This window comes from Pituophis catenifer, unplaced genomic scaffold (assembly GCF_029215685.1).
Source record: "Pituophis catenifer annectens isolate HBS135680 unplaced genomic scaffold, rPitCat1.0.hap2 SCAF_2, whole genome shotgun sequence".
NCBI classification, from domain to species: Eukaryota; Metazoa; Chordata; class Lepidosauria; order Squamata; family Colubridae; genus Pituophis; species Pituophis catenifer.
In genome coordinates, this window is record NW_027256882.1 from 30,674,791 (window position 1) to 30,689,693 (window position 14,903).

Genomic DNA, 14,903 nt, shown 5'->3' on the forward strand with positions numbered 1-14,903 from the left:
AGCAATGGATGGATACTAATCAAGGAGAAAACCAAAGTAGAACTCGGGAGAATTTTCCTAACCATGAGAATAATTAACCAGGGGAACAACTTGCCTTCAGAAGTTATGGTTACTCCAAGACTGAAGGTTTTTAAGTAGAAACTGGACAGCCACTTGTGTAAAATAGTACCATTTGTTTGAAATGGTATAGGGCCGTGATGGCAAACCTATGGCACGCGTGGGCACGCGAGCATTGCCCTAGCTCAGCTCCAGCATGCATGTCCATGCCGGCCAGCTGATTTTTGGGCCTTCCGGTCCCACCGGAAGTCGGGAAACGGGCTGTTTCCAACCTCCGAAGGGCCTCCGGGGGGATGGGGAAGGCTGTTTTTGCCCTCCCCAGGCTCAAATAAAGCCTTTGGAGCCTCGGGAGGGTGAAAAACGGGCCTACCGGGCCCACCATGCCAAAAGCGGGAGGAGTGGGGGGTGGTGTCACGCATGCATTGAATTATGGGTGTGGGCACGCGCACGCGTGATCCCCCTGTGCTCCCCCCACTTTTGGCACACGACGGCAAAAAGGTTAGTCATCACTGGTATAGGGTTTCCTGCTTGAGCAATGAGTTGGGTTAGAAGACTTCCAAGGTCCCTTCCAACTCTGTTATTCTGTTAATTCTGTTAACCTCAAACTGACAGGAGGGAAGTTCAAAAGTAATGTTCACATTACCTCACAGAAAAAGTAACGGAAGCTTGAAACCAATTTCCAGTGGAGGTAGTGGATCAATCATCAGTAACAGAGTTTAAATGTGCTTGGGATAAACACATGTCCATCATCAATAAAAAAAATTAAAAATAAAATAAAAAATAAATAAAATTAATTAATAAATTAATTATTGTAAAAAGAAAACAAAAATTCAGAAGGCAGAGTTGATGGACCACTAATTTTTTTTTTGCCTGCCACCAGTTTTCTTGTGTTTCTATGTTTAATGGTTGGGATGATATGCAAGGATACGTGAATGATAGATAAGTAAATTTATTTACAGGTAGTCCTTGACTTACAACAGTTCATTTAGTGACCATTCAAAGGTACAACAGCACAGAAAAAAGTGACTTAATGACCATTTTTCACACTTAATATGTTGCAGCATCCTACTGTCACTTGGTCAAAAATTTGGATGCTTGGCAACTGATTCATATTTATGACTGTTGCAGTTTCCCGGAGGTCATGTGATCTCCTTTTGTGACCTTCTGACAAGCAAAGTCAATGTTGGAAGCCAAATTCACTTAACAATCGTGTTACTAACTTTACAACTGCAATGATTCACTTATCAACTGTGGCAAGAAAGGTCATAAAATGGGGCAAAATTCATTTTACAAATGTAAAGATAACAACATAAATTTTGGGCTCAATTATGGTTGTAAGTTGAGGACTATTTGTTTTTGTTTTTTTTATTTCTACAGCCACCCATCTCAACAAATGACTGGTGTTCATATCTCTGAAAAGATGACCCAATGAATCTTGGCTTGCCTAGTATACTATTCAAACTCTCATTGAGATTATTGGTTGGTCTGTTTGTACTCCCAAATTAGACCAATCAGTGCACCCAGAGGGGGTATTCAGCCGGTTCGGACCGATTCACCCGAACTGGTAGCGGAAATCGTGGGTGGGCCTGCCCACCCGCCCCGACTCTATGCCATCCTATTTAGGCATGTTTTTGAGGCCGGGTGCATGCGCAGAAGGCGCGCATACCAGCAAATCGTATGCACGGAAGGCCGGACTCATGCGTGGACGCTTCCGCATGCTCACATTTGTGAACCAGTAGGGAAAGTAAGTGAATACCAACCCTGAGTGCACCATGCAGTTCTGGTGTGCGTTCCACATATTTTTCAAGTGAAAAACCACCTCAAAGTATTTTAATTACATCGACCTGCTATAATTTGTGCCCTTCTACTCTCTAGGAGCACTGTTTGGCTCAGGGCAAAAACAAAAAAACAAAAAAAAACCCCAATTTAACCCTTATCTTGATGAATACCATCAAGCGTTTCTTTTATACTAGCGGAGGACAATTAGCCCCTGCAGCTGTAAAACTTTGTGGAGCCAAAACATTGGCCTCAAATTATGTGGGGGACAAAAACTGAAGTCTATTTGAAAAAGGAGCCACAGGAAACAGTGTAAATAAAAATCCTGCAATAAATTCTAGCTGTACCCCAATGAGGATCAAATGCCAAGTTAAGACTTGAAACAGGAATGCTTTCGATTCAATTTAGGGCCTGGAAGATGATGATAACTTCCCAGTTGGACTGACTCCTCCAGTTCTAACAGATATCTTTTTCTCACCCTAGAAATGGGCAATAGAACAATGGGTAGAGAAATTGATGGAGTTAGCAGACATGGCTAAATTAACTGCTTTAATTAAAGAAAAGACTATATAACAGTTTTGTATCTACTTGGTAACTGCTTCCAGATGTTGTGCTTTAGGAGAAAAAATACTTAAATTCTGACTTTGGGATTTACTGATTAGATACATTTGTTGTAATAGAAACAGCTAGTAAATACTAAGTATGTAAAAGTAAAAAAATTCAGGTTGTATTTTATTATTTTTATTCTACGTTGGAAGTTAGTGCTTTGTTTTCTTCTTCTTTCCCCTTACCCTCCTCTTTCCTTCCTTATTTTCCTTCCCCATTTCCCTATTATCGGTTGCTTTCATTTGTATGTTATATTATGGTAATTGCAATTAAAATTATATGTTTAAAAATTTAAAAAGTTGGAAGAGTATAAGCTGACTTCATACAAGTTCTCTCTACTATTTCCAATATCATTAGGTTACAACCAAGCTAAGCAAATTGTTACTCAAAGAATAAGACATAAGGACTTCCAGATTGGAATTTACAGGCTCCCCTAACAGGTTAGAATTTAGATAAATGGAGACTTATTTGCTAAATATAACTTTCCTTAAGATGAGAATCACAATCTCTAAAGCTAAATTTAAATTCTTCCATCGGTACTTCTTTAAGGCAGGTATAGTAAAATCCTTGTAGCTGTTAGTATTTGCCCATGTGCTGATGAAGAAATTAAACCAGTTCACACATGTTATTACACTCTAAAATTTATAGAAACATTAAGTCAATCTACATTTTGCACCAATAGATAAATTCCCTGGGAGGCCAGATAAATATTATCCAAACCGTCTCCAAGATCTAAAATCACTTATTACGTGTGCTAAATTTTGTATTGCTGCAAAGACATACTTGGTTAAAGACGTGATTACTTCTGTTTTAAATATTACTTTTCATTTCATATATCTTAACGAACACATTGTTACTGTCAGGTGCAATAAATCAGAAAGCAAGGTGGTTCAAATGACTATAAGTTTATGCATGCTGATGCAGTCTACGAAAATCTGAACTACTAAGGGTCAAAGCAAATTGGCAGTAGATAAAAGTTAACAGAATTCAATGTGAATTGGTTCTGTGTCACTTATTCTGCTGATTGTTAGTATATTATTGTATCTCAACTTGCAACAGAGCCCAACATTTATGTTGCTAAGTCAGAAATTTCTTAAGTGAGATTTGTGACTTTTATTGCCATATTTGTTAAGTGAATCACTGCAGTTATTAAATTAGTAACACGATTGTTAAGTGAATCTGGTTTCCCCATTGACTGTGCTTGTCAAAAGGTCGCAAAAGGTGACTCTGGGACACTGCAATCGTCATTAATGTGAGTCGGTTGTCAAGCATCGGAATGTAAATCACATAACCATGGGCATGCTACAACGGTCATAAGTGTGAAAAATGGTCATAAGTCTCTTTTTTCAGTGCTGTTGTAACTTCAAACGGTCACTGTCGCATGTCGAAGACTATCTTGTATTTGCTTTACTCTGGTTTTGTTCTTTTAAATTTTTTTTAGTCAGTGATCAAATAAATATTATTGATTAATTTGATCAAATTGTGCATTATATCACTTCTTGTTTCCACTGCTCATTTGCCTGCCAGTGTCATTCTGTTTATCCGTTTAGATAAGTAAATGTTGATTTACAATTTAAGTTCATTTGCCACTACAATTATTTTCCTGTTTACGATTGATAGTCTTCGTAGATAATTACAGGACCATCCAACCTTGTGATAAAAAAAATTGTCAGCCTCATTATGCCACGTGGAAAGAAAGGACGAACGTCATGGACAAGAGATGACCACAAGCGCCGTCGGGATGTGGCAAGGAGGAGGAGAGAACAAGAAACAGAGGAGGAAAGGGCTGCACGTCTCCAGAAAGACAGAGAAAGGCACAGAATAAGGAGGCAAGCAGAGAGAGAGAAGGAAAGGGAAGATCAACTTGAGAATATGTGGCATAGAACAATTAGTGCTAGAGTTGCTGAACACCGCAACGCCCACCTTCAACAACAAGACCTCAACAGAGAAAGAACAACACAGCAAAATGCACGACTGACACGACTTAATATTTCTGCTAAGGTTAGTGCGGTGGTCCAAGGAGGCTCTTAATGTGATGTCTGACTGCACTACCTTTCTCTCAAATGATGACACAATGGGTCACAGGGTTGTCTAGTTCGTTCTATCAAATATAACAATTTGCTAGGCTTTTATTTGATATATTTGTTTGAAATATTTGACTCGGCTATGTGATCATCGGGCAGCATTTTCCGATGCTTTTCAGAGGCTGATATACAAGTAGGCCTTGGGGCTTGGAGGGCTTGGAGCAGCCATACCCATGGCTTCAACTGACCTCAGCTCCCCATTCATTCATTCATTCCAGCACGGAATTATCTTTATTCTAAAGAGAGAATATTTTGCAAATCTTGAAGTACAGTTAGTCCTGTAGGAGACGACTACAGGCTGGGCTCGAGGGACGTGTCATCTGTTATGAGTCCCTGCATGCCCGCAAGAGATCTAAGTCCATCCGACCTTTAATGCCTTTCTTAATTCCCACTAATTTCTCTTGACCATTAGTAGCTCAGATTCTTGTAGAAAGCTTAAGCTTACAATAAATCTTTATTGCATTGTCTGAATTTCCCGATTTCTCCAGCACTTGGCAACTCCTCGAGTTACGACTGTTGTACCTCAGAACAGTAATAAATCAGGACACTCATGCGTCCGACCTGATTTCATGACCTTTTTGTGGTGATTAACTGAACCGATGGTATGCTGTGGGCCAGTTTTGCCAAAAAAACCAGCAGATAATGCTGGTTTTCAGCAATCTCTCATAAAACATGTAAATGTGGCCCATTTGCCAAGCACCTGAGGTAAAATTATATGAACGTGCAGTGGATGGCCATTGGAACTTTGAATCCATATCATAAATACCTCCAAGGAGCTCCATTGTAACTTTGGATGTTAATTGAGGGACTGATCATAAGTGAAGAACTAACTATGATGAATATTAGAGATGCAGAAGAGATATTTTTCCACATTGTGTGGTCCTCATTACTATTTTCTTCTCCCTTTTCTTTTTCCCTCTTGGAATTGCAGGGAGGAGCAACTATGGTGGAAGAGAAGCTTGTGGTTCCCAAAGAAGAGGGAAGTGAGAATTGTTGGCAAGAACCTCTCATTGTCCAAGTCTGGACTATCAGGGACTATTTGACCAATCCATCCCATGTTAAGCTGGAGTCGGAGGAAGAAATGCACCAATATTCGAACTCTCAATGGCAGGAATTCCTGAAAAATGTGGCAGCAGCTCGTCCATTGGAGGAAGATGCCAAGGACTTCCAGTTCCCCTTGGGGAGAGTCAAAGAGGAACCTCAGAAGGACAGCTCTGAGGAGGCCAGAAGGAAGGCTATGCTCCAAAGTGATCCAAACATCAGTGGGAAAGCCTGGATGGGCAGGGAAAAGCTGGATTACTGTGTGAAGGTGAAGATGGAAGAGCCTCTGGAGATGGTTGATCTCGAGAGCCAATGACTCTAGTACCTTGGGCAGTTCGGCCTCAAGGATGCTGAGGAGCATCAGGAGGTATCCATCAACCCTCAAAGGCTGAAAAAGGGAGGAAACTGTATTTTTGTGAAGGGTAGAATATGAGGGTGTTGCAAAAAGCCACAAAAATTACTAGCCTGTGAAAAGTGTTACAAGTAGCGGTCACTAGTTACTGGCCACACCGTTGGCAAGAGTCATAATTTGTGTTCCAGTTTTTGTCCCTCTGAAAAGTATTTCAATTAACATAATACAGGTAGTCCTCAACTTACGACCACAATTGAGCCCAAAATGTATGTTAAGCTAAGTGAGAAGTTTGTTAAGTGAGTTTTCCCTCATTTTATGATTTTTCTTACCATGTTTGTTAAGTGAATCACTGCAGTTAAAATTAGTAACATGGTTGTTAAGTGAATCTGGCTTCCCCACTGACTTTGCTTGTCAGAAGGCCGCAAAGGGGGATTACATGACCCCCAGATACTGCCACTGTCATAAATATGAACCAGTTGCCAAGTATTTGAATGTAAACCATGTGACTATGGAGATGTTGCAGTGGTCATAAATGTGAAAAATGGTCATAAGTCACATTTTTCAGTGCCATTGTAACTTTGAACGGTCTCTAAACAAACTGGTCTAAATCAGGAACTACCTGTAGTCTCACAATATAAGATCCTCTCAAGGAAATTGTGAGGGAGTTGTCTGTGGTGATCAGACAGCTGCCCAAAGGAGAATATTTAGAAAGGTAGAGTAGAATGTTAAAATTTTCAGATATTCTGTTTAGGTTAGTATTGTCTGATGAAGGAAAAATGAATAAAAAAGGCAATCCTGGCCTTGGTTATAGAATATAAAATATTTTGAGTGAGGTAGAGAGGTCTATTTGTCAATTGCTTCAATAAAGGCATGGCTGCAGAAGTTTCTGTAGAAGCAAAGCTTCCCTCTTCTTTTTATTTATTTATGTCCCAACAACTCAGGGCAATAAACACACACAATAATCCATCCTCTTTCTATTTTCTCCAGAACAACAGCCCAGTACAGGTAGTCCTCGATTTACAACCATAATTGAACCCAAATTTTATGTTGTTAAGTGAGAAATTTGTTAAGTAAGGTTTGCCCCATTTTACAACATTTCTTGCCACAGTTGTTAAGTGAATCACTGCAGTTGATTAGTTAGTAACCCGGTTAAGTGAATCTGGCTTCCCCATTGACTTGGTTTGTCAGAAGGGGATCACATGACCCTCGGACGCTGCAACCATCATAAGTATGAACCAGTAGCCAAGCATCTGGATTTTGATCACAATGATCATGGGGATGCTGCAAAAGTAACTGTGAAAACGGTCATAGGTCATTTTTTTCAATGCCATTGTAACTTTGAGTGGTCACTAAATGAACTGTTGTAAGTTGAGGACTACCTATATGGTGGGTTAGGGTGAGAGAGGGAGTGACAGGCCCAAAGTTACCCAGCTGACTATCCTGACTAAGGTGGACTAGAACTGACTGTCTCCTGGATACCTGACTGGTGCCTTCATCACTAGACCAAACTTACTTTCTCCATACATTAAGTCAGGGGTGGGCAACTATGGCCCTTTTATGACTTGTGGACTTCAACTCTCAGAATTCTTGAGCCAGCCATGTTAGCTCAGGAATTCTGGGAATTGAAGTCCACAAGTCATAAAAGGGCCATAGTTGCCCACCTCTGCATTAAGTCATTTTATCCATTTTTAAATATTTCAGATAAGTGAAAACGGGGAGACCATTTATAACTATAACCTGAGATACTTCAGTTGTAATGATATTATCCCCCAAATCTCCTTTTCTAACCAGCTTCTCTGGTGAAGTAGGGAAGTGTCTTTTGGTCCCATCTTCCCCAACTAGTTTGACCCTTACTTATCTGGGAGGGATCGTCAGAGGCTTTTTTTTTTTAAAAAAAAGAAATCCTCTGCCGATCAGGCAAGTCAGCTGGGATTGTCAGAGGCTTTAAAAGCATTTTTTTTACAACCTCTTCAGCTGAAGAGGTTGTAGAAAAAATGGTTTTAAAAGTAAAAGTAAAAAAAAAAAAGAGTTGGCCACGTCCACTCAGTCATATTACCCCCACCACCAAGCCGTGCCCACAGAACCAGTAGTAACAAATTTTACATTTCACCACTGTGACAGCCCCTCAAATACTGGAATACTGCTATCATGTCCCCCCTAGTCCTTCTTTTCTCTAGACTAGCCAAAACCAAATCCTACAATCGTTGTTCATGTTTTAGTCTCCAGGCCTTTAATCAACTTAGTTGCTCTTCTTTGTACTTTTTCCAAAGTCTCAACATCTGGATGCAGTATTCCAGAAGTGGTCTTACTGAGGCTTTATAAAGCGGCACTAATACTTCAAGTGATTTTGATTCTATGCCTCTGTTCATACAACCAAGGATTGTATTAGCTTTTTTGGTTGCTGCCGCACACTACTGGCTCGTATTTCAGTGATCATCCACTAGGACTCCAAGGTCCCTCTCACATTTATTGTTTTGAGCCAGATTTAGCCTAATCTGTATTTAGATTTTTCCTGCCCAGATGTAAAACCTTGCTTTTTTCCATATTAAATTTCATTTGGTTGGATAGGGCTCATTTTTCAAGTCTGTCAATATCTTTTTGAATCCTGAGCTTGTCTTCTGGAGTGTTGGCTATTCCTGCCAGCTTAGTGTCATCTTCAAATTTGCTGAGTTCCCCTTCTATTCCCTCATCTAAGGCATTTATGAAGATATTGAAGAGTACTGGGCCTAAGACAGAATCTTGTGTTACCCCACTGTTTACTTCCCTCCATGTAGATGTAGTACCATTAAGGACTACTTGTTGAGTATGGTTTCTCAGCCAGTTACAAATCCGTCTGGTGGCGATGCTGTCTATCCCATCTTTTTCTAGCTTACCAAGAAGTAGGTTGTCTACTTTGTCAAATGTGGACATCAAAGCAACTCTGGACAGCGCTAAAGAGGTAAAAACCAAAAACAGGTAAAAACCAAGATTGCTGTTGTTAGTTGCGAAGTCGTGTCCGACCCATCATGACCCCATGGACAATGTTCCTCCAGGCCTTCCTGTCCTCTATCATCCTCTGGAGTCCATTTAAGCTCATGCCTACTACTTCAGTAACTCTATCCAGCCACCTCATTCTCTGCCGTCCCCTTCTTCTTTTGCCCTCAATCTTTCCCAGCATTAGGCTCTTCTCCAGTGAGTCCTTCCTTCTCATTAGCTGGCCAAAGAATTTGAGTTTCATCTTCAGGATCTGGCCTTCTAAAGAGCAAGTCAGGGTTGATCTCCTCTAGGACTGACTGGTTTGATCGCCTTGCAGTCCAAGGGACTCATAGGAGTCTTCTCAAGCACAATAGTTCAAATGCCTCAATTCTCAGCCTCAACCAAGATACAGACATACAAAAACTAGTCAATTAAAACTAAAATTACACTCAGCAGCATAATCCTCAATACAGCCTCTGTAAGATCTCCCCACCATTGCTAGACTCCCAGGCAGGGTGACAAAGCTGGGGATTCAGCACCTTCATAATGGCCAAAAATGTCAGGGCCAATTGAAGGGGGGTGGGGGGAAATAATACCTTGGGCAGGGGCCATTCAAAGTTGTAACAGTGGGGGGGGGGGAGGGAACAGCTTGTGGTAAATGCTTGCATTTATGACTGTCACAGCACCCCACAGTCACGTCATTGTCCCCAAACCAGAAAAAAAAAGCCTGTGGTAAATGCTTGAATTTATGACTGTCACAGCACCCTACAGTCATCTAATTGTCCCCAATATGGCCATTGGAGAAGGTGGCAATAAAAGTGTGACAATTATGTGATTTTCCTCTTTGCAACCAAGGGGAAGTGAAGTCCTAACTCTGTCACGGTGATTTTGTGATTTTTCTGCCTAGCGCATACTGGCCCAGTTTCTGATTATTATTTTTTTAAGGACATGGTCTGAACAGGAAAAACAAAACAAAATGCACGAATTACAAGGTGTACTGTGATTTTTCTCCTGAGATTGGTGCAATGGCCAAAATATACTCTCACTGTCATGCCTGACGGTACTGCCTTTCTCTCAAAGGGCGACCCAGTGGGTCAGAGTTATCTGGTTTATTCTATCTTGGCAAAATATGTCAATTTGCTAGTGTTTTATTTAATAGATATGTTTGAGATTTTTAACTCTGGCTAGGACTACCCTTATACAGGTAGTCTTTGACTAACAACGGTTCATTTATTGACCATTCAAAGTTACAATGGCACTGAAAAAAGTGACTTACGACCGTTTTTTTTTTAAATTTTATTTATATGCCGCCCTTCTCCAGAGACTCAGGGTGGCTTACAATGCATTAAGCAATAGCCTTCATACTTTTGTATATTTATACAAAGTCAGCTTATAAAACTGTGGAAGTCAGTTTTTCCACAGTTACAACCATTGCAGGCATCCTCATGCTCACAATTCAGATGCTTGACAGCTGGTTCATATTTATGACCGTTGCTGTGCCCTGGGGTCAGGTGATCAGCTTTTGTGACCTTCTGAGAAGCGAAGTCGATGAGGAATCCAGATTCACTTAACAACCGTGTTACTAACTTAACAAATGCAATGAGTCACTTAACAACCGTGGCAAGAAAGGTCGTAAAATGGGGCAAATTCACTTAACAAATGTCTCCAGAAGTGGTATTCAGCAGGTTCTGACCAGTTCTGGAGAACCAGTAGCGTAAATTTTGAGTAGTTTGGAAAACTGGTAAATACCACCTCTGACTGGCCCCGCCCCCATCTATTCTCTGCCTCCGGAGTCCCAGCTGATCGGGAAGAATTGGGGATTTTGCAGTAACCTTCCCCTGCAGTGGGGAAGGAATGGAGATTTTACAGTATCCTTCCCCTGCCACACCCAAGCCATGCCTACCAAGCCATGCCATGCCCACCAAGCCACACCCACCAAACTGGTAGTAAAAAAATTTGAATCCCTCCGTTTTATCAACATAAATTTTGGGCTCAATTGTGGTTGTCACTCGAGGACTACCCGTACAATCTTTCTATCTTATTATCATTCCCTGTACGAAATAGGGTCTTCACTTGAAACTGTCAGCTAAGCAGAGGAATGACCAGGCCCTGAATCACCAATGGAAGAAAGAGATTTTTATGACCTTATGAGAGGTCAGATTTCTCGAGGGACAAAAGGAGCACATTCCAGGTTCACAGCACTTTGTACATAAAAGGCCCCAAACTTGAGCAGAGCCCAACCTTGAGCAAGGGGATGGGGAGGGGGGGAAGCCTCCAGGATTGTGGGGAGAGAGAAAGGCCGAGGGACACTGGAAGGACACTGGGAGAATTAAAGCACTAGCATTCATGGCTTTAACTGAGTTAAGGCTCCCCCGTATTTATTCAGATATACATACATCATCATTAAGTGTTGTACCTTATGATTCTTGATGAATGTATCTTTTCTTTTATGTACACTGAGAGTGTATGCACCAAGACAAATTCCTTGTGTGTCCAGTCACATTTGGCCAATAAAGAATTCTATTCTATTCTGTTCTATTCTATTCTACATACCTGCAGGGAACTAACACCTATTCAAGGTGTTGGTTATTACTTTTAAAGCCCTACATGGCTCAGGGCCAGGGTATCTTCGAGACCGCCTTCTACCGCATAACTCCCAACGACCGGTAAGATCCCACAGAGTTGGTCTCCTCTGGGTCCCTTCAGCTAAACAATGCCGGCTGGCGGGCCCGCAGGGGAGGGCCTTCTCTGTGACTGCCCCAGCTCTCTGGAACCAGTTACCTCCTGAAATCCGGACCATCCCCACCCTACTGGCCTTCCGAAAAGCGGTGAAGACCTGGCTTTTCCAGCAGGTCTGGGGCCATTGATCTTGCTCTTGCGATCAGGCGAGATCCAGCCATGAATGGTGTGAATGAGTTTTAATGTTTTTAATGTTTTTAATTTTTAAATATTTTTTATAATGATTTTAAATGCATTGTGAGCTGCCCTGAGTCTTCGGAGAGGGGCGGCATACAAATTGAATGAATGAATGAATGAATGAATGAATGAATGAATGAATGAATGAATGAATGAATAAATAAATATCTTTATTCAGTGGTGGGATTCAAGTAATTTAACAACTGGTTCTCTGCCCTAATGATTTCTTCCAACAATCAGTTTGCCAAACTGCTCAGAAAGTTAACAACCGGTTCTCCCAAAGTGGTGAGAACTGGCTGAATCCCACCACTGTCTTTATTCCAAGACAATATCTTGCAAAGAGACTTTGCAAAGAATGAATACTAGAAATTCAGAAGGGAGTCTGTCTATTCCTTCCATATTGTGTGGCCCCATTAATTCTTTCTTTTTCTTTCTGGAATTGCAGGGAGGATCAACTTTGTTACACTTTTCTGGGAGGAGGCTCTGTGGTATCTGAAGCAGAATATCCAGATTCAGTCACAGTTTTGTTCCATACACCAGCTTCCTCTTTCTGCTATGCATTCAAGATGGACAGTGATTAATATTTATACATATATGTTAGGATATAGGTGCATACATACATATGTATAGAGTATGTCTATATGTACGTTGTGTACACTTTTGACAGCAGGCAACAGAATTTCATTTTTAATGTGGGCCAGTGTGCCCACAGGAAAAAAAATGACAATAAAGGTCAGCTTATATCTTATCTAGGACCAGGGGAGACATGATAGCAGTGTTCTAGTATTTGAGGGGCTGCCACAGAGAGGAAGGGGTCAAGCTATTTTCCAAGGCACTTGAAGGCCAGACTAGGAATAATGGACGGAAACTGATCAAGGAGAGATTCAACTTAGAAATAAGGAGAAATTTTCTGACAGCGAGAACAATCAACCAATGGAACAGCTTGCCTTTGGAAGTTGTGGGAGCTTCATCACTGGAGGCTTTCAAGAAGAGATTGGACTGCCATTTATCAGAAATGGAGTAGGGTCTCCTGCTTGGGCAGGGGGTTAGACTAGATGACCTACAAGGTCCCTTCCAACTCTGCTAATCTGTTAACATCTTCTCTTCTCTTCTCTTCTCTTCTCTTCTTCTCTTTTGTCTTGTCTTGTCATCTCTTATCTTTTATCTTCTCTTATTTTTGGAGGAAGAGAAATTTCTGGTAATCAAAAAAAAAAAAAAGAGGGAACTGAGAATGAGGAAAGAAACCTCCTCACTGAAGTCAGAACCATCAGGGACTATTTTCCTGGAGATGGTCCATCCTACATTAAAATGGAGTCATGGAGAAAATCCATCAACTTGAAAAGGGTGGCAGGGCTTCCTGCTGCACTGCCTCCACTGGAGGACAATGCCAAAGGTTTCTAGGTCTCCTAGAGGAGAAGGCAAGGAGGAATTACAAGAGGAGAGTTCTAGAGAGGCCAGAGGGAAATCCGTGCTCCAAAGAAATCCAAACATCAGTGGAAAAGTTTTGACGGGCAGGGAAACGCTGGATTTCTGCATGAAAGTGAAAATGGAAATAGACTCTAGAGCAGTGGTGGGATTCAAATAATTTAACAACTGGTTTTCTGCCCTAATGATCTCTTCCAACAACCAGTTCACCAAACTGTTCAGAAAGTTAACAACCGGTTCTCCCGAACTGGTGCGAACTGGCTGAATCCCAACACTGCTCTAGAGGAAGTTGATGCCATGGCTGCCATTTTGCCAGCTTCCCAATGCATCTTGCCAGCCTGACATCTGTAACGGGGGGGGGGAGGGAGGAGCTAAGCCGTGCCAACTGAAAGTGAGTGCACCAATCTAAGCCAACAAAAGAATATGAAGGAGTAGGCGTGAACCCAAGGTCGGTTAACCAAACAACCGAGAGACTGCTAATTGGACAGTGACTGATAAAGTGGGGATGGCCATGGGGAAAAGAAAGTTAAGATTCTGTTAAGTTAAGATGCCAGATTCTATTTTGCTACTTCTGTAACTATTTTAACCTGCAGTAAAGTATAGTTTTGGAAAGAAATAGCGCAGGAATCTTGCTTTACTAAGATAAGTGGGACAGATGACAGTTATCTGGAGAGCCAGCCAGGGGCTTTTGCACCTCAGGCAATTCAACTCCCAGGATGTTGAGAAGCACCAGGAGGTATCCAGCCCCAAAGCTGAAAAAGGAGGAAAGGAGGTGGGAGACAACATGAAGGCATTGAAAAAAGCCACAAACATTACGGTACTAGCCTGTGAAAAGTGTTGCAACTAACTGTAACTAGTTGCTAACCAGCTGTACAGTTGCAGGAATCAGTTTCAGTTTTAGTCCCTGTGAAAAATATACCTTATAGATACTAGGATATTTTTTTGTATTTGTATTTATATATATATTATGTTTGTATTATTTGTATTCAAAATAAAAACATATTTTTTAAAAAAGATACTAGGATTCTTGTAATTACTAAAACCTGGAGATTGTGAAAAATTCTACTCTATTTGTCTATAAGGTGATCAGACAGCGGCCTAAAGGAGGATATTTAGAAAGGCACTTAACAACCGCGTTACTCATTCAACAACTGCACTCACTTAACAACCATGTCAAGAAAGGTCGTAAAATGGGGCAAAGCTCACTTAACAATTGTCTCACTTAGCAACATACATTTTGGACTGAATAGTGGTTGTAAGCTGAAGACTACCTGTACATTGTGGTAAACCCTGAAAAGTGAATTTGACAATTTCTTGGAGTATAGGTAGTCCTCGACTTACAACAGTTCATTTATGCTTAACGCATTGTAAGCCCCCCTGAGTCTCCGGAGAAGGGCGGCATATAAATCAAATTAAAAAAAAAAAAAACCCAGTTCATTTAGTAACTGAAGTTACTGAAAAAAGTGACTTATGACCATTTTTTACACTAATGATAATGGCAGCATCCCCATGGTCACGTGATTTACATTTGGATGCTTGACAACTGGTTTATATTTATGACAGTTGCAGTGTCCCAGGGTCATGTGATCCTCTTTTGTGACCTTCTGACAAGCAAAGAGAATGGGAAAGCCAGTTTCACTTAACAACCAGGTTACTGATTTAACAACTTCAGTGATTCACTTAACAGGGCA